This window comes from Poecilia latipinna, unplaced genomic scaffold, assembly GCF_001443285.1.
Source record: "Poecilia latipinna isolate Pla-1442-1.1 unplaced genomic scaffold, P_latipinna-1.0 Scaffold3353, whole genome shotgun sequence".
In the NCBI taxonomy this organism is placed as follows: domain Eukaryota; kingdom Metazoa; phylum Chordata; class Actinopteri; order Cyprinodontiformes; family Poeciliidae; genus Poecilia; species Poecilia latipinna.
In genome coordinates, this window is record NW_015115969.1 from 14,448 (window position 1) to 21,629 (window position 7,182).

At 36.8% G+C, this 7,182-nt stretch overlaps 1 long non-coding RNA gene across 1 annotated transcript in view; it reads left to right on the forward strand.

The window, feature by feature from the left end:
- Positions 1-5,512, forward strand: part of LOC106940768 (uncharacterized) — an 11,017-nt gene extending 5,505 nt beyond the window's left edge. Inside the window, exon 2 of the long non-coding RNA XR_001423195.1 lies at positions 5,291-5,512. This is a non-coding gene — a long non-coding RNA (uncharacterized LOC106940768). The remainder of the gene's footprint in view (positions 1-5,290) is intronic.
- Positions 5,513-7,182: the final 1,670 nt, after the last annotated feature.

Here is a 7,182-nt window from a genome sequence, read left to right on the forward strand (position 1 = left end):
CAAAGAAAACAAGTTCATATTCATTTAGAAACAACAATATTAATGTTTCAGAAATCAATATTTGATGGAATAACCATGAAATTTTCAATATATACTGAACAAAAATATGAATGCCCCATGTCAAATATTGTTGTCATGTGGAGTTAACAACTGTAAATGAGCATTTGCTGATATTGTACCAAAGTAATATTTGTCTTGATTTGTATAGAATTTTTTTTATCCAGCTTTCTTCTCAGTGAGTTGTTTTTTTACTCAGTGCATTGGTGGAGCATGTCCAGTGAGTGATCAGACAAAATGAGCAACATCTGGACAATCCTTTGACTGGGAACAATCAAAGGCCAACCCAAAATGTCAAATCAGTAGTCATAATGCCTCATATGTCGCAAGTTATGCAGGAGCGTGCCATTAGCTTGTTGGATGCAGGGATGTCCACCATAGCAGTAGCTGCATGGCTCATTGTCCACTATCGGACTATCAGCCGTTTAAGAGTTAGTTTCCAACAAACTGGCTCTACTGCAAATTAACCTCATCCTAGTTTTCCATGTGTGACCACTCCATCACAAGATCGCCACATCCGGCTCGTCCATCTGTGGGATCGGCTAAGACCAGCAACACACACAGCTGATGAGACTATTGGTCTGAACAACAGACACATCACACCTCAGACTGTCCATAGCCGCCTACGGGAAGCCAATTTGCATCCTCGGCAAATTCCTCACCCTGACCCCTCTTGCGTAAGATTCCGCCAACATCTCCCACAAATAGCTGTTCTCTGACGATGAGTGCCATTGGTTTTAGCTGTTAAGTTATCAAGATAACTTGCTAACTCTTAAATATATGTCGGTTAAAAGAAAAAGGGATACAGTGTTTTGATATTAAATGTCAATGCTAGGTAACAAGGTCAGGAAAAAGTTTTAATGAATAAAAATAGTGAGAGAAGTAGTTATGTTATTCTTGCTTGAGTTTTACAACCTTAACTTGTAGATGTGATGTGGAAATCTGTGTTTTAGTTCAGTCAAAAAATAAAAAAAGACGACCTCCACACCAACTCTGACAGCTCATCAGTAGAGCAGGTGTTTAAATTAGCTAATCCACCACAGCTCTGTTAGATTAGCTAATAGCAGCAGTAGCTAATTTACCACAGCGAACAATTATTAATAATCACAAAATAAGCAGTAAGCCTAAAAACATAATATGTAGTGGACTGAATATTCTGGTCTCTGTGTGGGAAAAGTTTGAGTGTTTTTTGTTGTTGAGTCCTGAAACGGTTGCCATAGCAATGAATCTGTGTGAGCCAGTGAGTGAGAAAAAAAGTGGTTTTGAGTTTTTCTTCAATTGTTTTTCTGCATTACATTTCTATTTGCTGTGGCACATGGCCACAGCAAAGGCTAAATGCCTTTTAATAATAATAATGATAATAATTAATAAATACCCTCATTAATAACACCTACATTTCCAGGTTTCATTTGGATAACTGGGATTGTTCTTCAGCAGAAACGCAGCATAAACACAGGGGGATGAAATAATATAGAAAAATCTAAATGACAATGATAAAGAACTCAGAAACCTAAAGTCCAAACACTCATGGATCATGGTTCCTGTTCCTTATTTTCTGCATACATCACGTTTCTCATCTATATTAAAAGGATTAGTAAGTATTAGCTGCTTTTCCTTTAACTTTTTGTCATATGTTTTATTTTATTTCTTTACCCCAGACTGTAATTGTCTCTCTGCTGCTTTCTCTGTGTATTTTTTTTTAATCTAACTTCAGGTGTTATCTGTCCATTTAAAGTGGAGGGCAATTAGCCCATCCGTCTCATTAATAATCCATTGTCAACCTGTTTAATTATTTACCTTAATTGCTGATTTAAGTTTCGCATCCCTTGACACAAAGGGCCACTCGGGAAAACAAACACACACTCACACAGAGGTCACTGGCTCTCAGAGGTGACGGATGGATTGAGTTTCCCTGTTGTCACTTAGCCTTTTATTTCCCCGTTTTTCAAATCTTTTGGAATTTCTCTTCTGCTTCTGTCTCCCATCCTCTCTATCTGTCTTGCTCTCTGTTCCTCTGTATGTGAGAGAGAGAGCAAACATGCAGAGTAAGATACTGTACTGGTGGATGTGAGAGGCCCTGGATCAATAAAGTTGATTGGGTGTAAATGAAAACAGAGCAGGAGATACTGAAACTATTTGTCACCATGTTGCTAATGAAGCAGCTGGCAACAGGGAATACAAATGGTTCTATTAGAAGGACAGATAAAGTCGCTGGTTTCTATATTAAATGGGGAAAATTGACTTTTCAATCAGCTAAATGACAAAAAAAATCTATATGCAAAATATTAATCTCAGATTATTAAATGTTTTGTTCTGAGTATTACTACTTTAAGGTGAAATTATGTTTGAAAGTTACAATTTTACCATAAAAAGCCAAGAAATTTAAAAGGTGTCAATTTGACCCTGACTGCTGAACCAGCTGTTTGGATTGTCTATACAATCTAGACTTCTAATCCAGTATTCAACAAACAACAATTAGTTGAAGAATTTTGAAATCCACAGATGGTCAGAATTACTCATGGCTCAAATGTATGCATACATACACCCAATAATATTTGGGTAATTATGGGAGGTTGCAAGCATTTCATAAGGCATAATTCTGGTTGGATATATAACCATTTTTCTTAAACGTAAATTGGTGGTTTCTTGGCACAGAACCACTTTGTAAACGTAGTTCTCAAATTTTGGGTTGGGGTTGAAGATTTTGGAGCTCTTCAAAACGACTATCCTGCCAAGGAGATGGGACAGTGCTGGCAGGGATGGGAGGTTAATGCAAAATTGTCTCTCGGTGTGGGGAACGACAGCTAGTTCCCCCCACCAGACTGCGGTGAATCCACTGGGTGGCCGGCATGGCCACCCACCGATGACGGCTCCTGCCACGCTGTTTTCTTATCTGTCTGTTTTGGTCTTTCTTTATCACAATGCATTAAAATACAATTATTATACATACTATTATTATTTTAATATTGTTAAAAAATACCATAACTAATTTTACAATGACCTATCCGGGCTCTGTTACAGTTTGATTGTGTTTCTGAACAAAAAGGTTGTTCAGAAAAGTTATACACAAATATACTGATGACGGGATTAAATTACTGATAACGAAGCAAATGTGTTGTCATTAAGTCAAGCTATATATATTACTTGTAGCATACTTTACATACTTACTATGTTTTTTGGTCTATAAGCCAGTACTTTTTCCCCACGTTTTGAAGCATGCGGCTTGTAGCCCGGTGCGGCTTTTCTGTGGATTTTTTTCAACAACCAGAGGGCTCTATAGCACGAAGTGAATCATTGGAAGTCAAAATTAAAAATCAAAGAAGAAAGCTCTAATTTTCATTCATAACAAGGACAAATTAGCAGCAGGCACGACGAAGAAATTTCCTTAAACTCATACCCCCTCGTCATAGAAACCACACAAAGAAGTTCATATGATGCAGTTTTTAAGTTGAGGAGGTTTAAGGTGTGATCTATAGTCCGGAAAATATGGTAACTGATTATTTTTAACTTAACTTAAAACAATGATTACAATGTAAATTAACTTTAGTTTTGGCATATAATTAAATAAATGCCCAGTTTAAATCACACAACATTTAAAACATGCACTTATTTACGTCATAAGGGTCAAATAATAAGATACATTTGATAAGCTCCGCTACAGTTTATCTTCTGTCCTTTTATTGCCATTAAGCTGCCATTGTGCTAAAAGTTAAACAAGAAATTGCCCCTTTAAAACAAATCATCACAACTCAAACAGGAAGTTAACCATAAGTAAACCTAATTATGATGATAGGTCTTATACCTTCTCAGTTATAAGTAAAAGTCATTTGCACATTGCAGCCAACATGCTATCCACATACTTCCAGATACTGCAAAATGTTATTTTTAATCTTGATCAGTTGTTATGTTTGCTCTGTATACATATCTATAAGATGTGAAACAAAACAGAGTAACATGAATGAATTTGTTCAGATTAACATGTTATAATATTGATTTCCACTATTCATATATTAGGTTAAAGTTGTTTATTTGAGCATATGACAGGTATGATTATAACAGATTCTTTAGTTAAGGGTGGTTTGGAATATCAGACTAATTGCTCATTCAGTCGATCTGCTGTCGTTTGCTATTGTAGCAGCAATTCCTCATAATCCTCAATCAAATGATGATGTTTGTTTGGCGTGAGGTATGGCATACACAATTTATCTAGTGTACGTCAGTGAATCTGTGATGGATCTTATGGTCTGCTGAAGAAATCTGTTGGCTCACATTCACCTGAATTACTTAAGCCTGGCTCGACATTGCTGCTCCTGCTGAGCCTGGTTTGGTCTTTGTGAAACGGATAAAGTCAGGATGAACTGAAGGCTCTGTGTCATGACTGGTTTTATCTCTTATCCTAGATTTCGTAATCCTACTTTTATGAAACACCAATCTGATTATCTGCCACCACCTGCCAAAACATGACTGTAAGGTCAACTGATTACTTTGCCTGTAAGGAACTCCTTCTTCTTTTGAAACTCACACCTTTCAATCAACAACATATTATTTATGATTTCACTCAAAACAACAGTTAGATGATTTTCCTTGTTTTTTTATGTTTTTTTCCTTTCAAAAAGTTATGATGAAAATACAACTGCTTTGCCTTCATAAGAAAAGCACTTTATAAATAAACTTTACTTATTAATATTTGTATGATGTACTTGAATTTTTAAGTAAGAAAAGTAATTTATGAATACAGAAACAACATTGTAAAGCTGCAGCTGGCATGATGGCTTGCAAATTTTACTTGCATTACTAACTTCACTAACTTGGTTAAAATTTTGCTGGGTGGATGTTGGGAAGTAAACATTAAAGACATGACTTTAATTACCTTCTAATTTACAGTTGTATCATGGTGTCGGTGTGTTCTGTTGATGAGCCCTTTTGAAATGTTGAAATCTACAAACATACAGGCCCACTTCGTATCCCACGCTGGCTTAGTTTCACCTGGTTAACTCATAGACAGGTCCTGGAGTGTGTGTTTGTGTGTGTGTGGCTGTTTATTTACCTGCCACACTGTGTCTTCGGAGCGCTAAAGGCTTCACACTGACCCTGGGGAACAGAACTAAAACACAAACGCATACAAACAGTTCTCACACCCCCTCCAAACACACACACACATTGTGTTGTTTAGTTTTACAGCATGAAAATAAAAGCGTTTCTTTTTCATACACTTACACATACTCTTTCACAGACCCCGTGAGTCCTCCTGTTAGCGCTTGGTTAGACGTTTGGTTGTGACACACTGGAAAAAGGCGGCGCAGCGGAACAGACTACAAACAAACAACAGCAGCCAGATGCCAAAACAGGAACAGGAAAGAAGAAAGGAAACTTACTGTGGTTCACTGGCCATTACTATGCACAATGAATGCGGAATCCCTGAAATAAACAAAGAGTGTACATGTGAGACATTTAATAACCAGAACTGTCAGTAGTGAAATCAAAGTGCTGGACTAAATAAGGAGACTACTAAAAAAGGAAGTTTAACTAAGATGGATGTTCTTTGAGACTTTACAAATCCTGAAACTATACACTAAAATGAAAAACATTGTAAAACCAACAGGCTTTCCGATGCCCAAGTCTGTGCTAATTGATTCAATATTTTACTGCACTCAGGGCTGCACAGTGGTGCAGTTGGTAGAGCTGTTGCCTTGAAGCAAGAAGGTTCTGGGTTCAATTCCCAGCCCCGGTCTTTCTGCATGGAGTTTGCATGTTCTCCCTGTGCATGCATGGGTTTTCTCTGGGTACTCTGGTTTCCTCCCACAGTCCAAAAACATGTCAGGTTAATTGGCCTCTCCAAATTGCCACTAGGTGTGTGTGCATGGTTGCTTGTCTCTGTGTTGACTGGCCACCGGTCCAAGGGGACCCCACTTCTCACCCGGAACGATAGCTGGAGAGGCACCAGCAACCCTCCCTCCTGGGTGTAAAGAAAATGGATGGGTTTTACTGCACTCATTTATAGATTATTTATTGATTAATATTTTTGCATGTGTTTGCTTTTTATTTGTTTATATCTACTCACTTTGAACTTATCACTCTTACGTATATAAATAAATATATCAATAAAGTATATTCTATTCTATTCTATTTTTAAAAATCTGAATCTGGGATTTCCAACATATTTTACTCTAATATTCCTAAATAAAACCTGGTGTAAACAACTGCATTCAGAAGTAAACAGTGTAACCAGAACTCACTGAAGAAACCCTCCCTACTGTGAAAGATAGAAAGATCAAAAAGCTGAGTATGACCCCCAGACAGACTTAAAATAAAAGTAAAAATAAAAAATAAACATTTGGATATCTAACAAAAAAATCGTCAGAAATCTGAAAAAAAATCTAGAAAGAATTTAAACCAGAGAAATCCTAGAAGTCAGAAATATGAGAAAAGTCACAAGTCTGACCGCACCTCCTGAAATTAAGGGAAAAAATGAAATCTATGAAAAGTCATGTCTAGGAAAGAAAAGTCTGAAATCTGAGAAAAATTGTCAAATTATTCAAAAAAAAGTCAAAATATGAAAAAAAAAACATGGAAATCTAAAATGTCAGAAAAAGCTGCAGGTTATAACATGTATCCAGCATTACAAGGATTGCTCCTATCACACACCCACAAGTATTTGGGAACCAAGTTAGACTGGAAAAGTCTCTGGGGATTGGCTGCATAAAGAAGACGTGGAAGGAAAACTGAATTGCAACACAGTCTATTGTGAAACATTTGAGAAGTGGCCCTGGAGATCTATGTGAATCCTCTCCGCCTCCTAAAGATTTCTGCTCACGTTACAGCAGAAATTGATATTATCGTGCAATTGCCTGTTTTTCTGCTCGTCAGAGAGCTATTTCCCTTAAATACCCAGCAATTGCTGGAAAATTACAGGTTAAAAAAGTCCATGTGCTTCCCATAAAAATATATACAGTCAATACAACAGAAAAACCTTTCAAGATCATGTTTTATATTTGTTACAATCATTTTTTGGGCTGTTTGTATTGACATAAGACAACCTCTAAATAGGTTGAAATTTCTGAGAAAGTTCAACACAGTTCTGAAGTTAAGCTAACTTTTTTCCCTCATATTGGAAAGAATTGGACT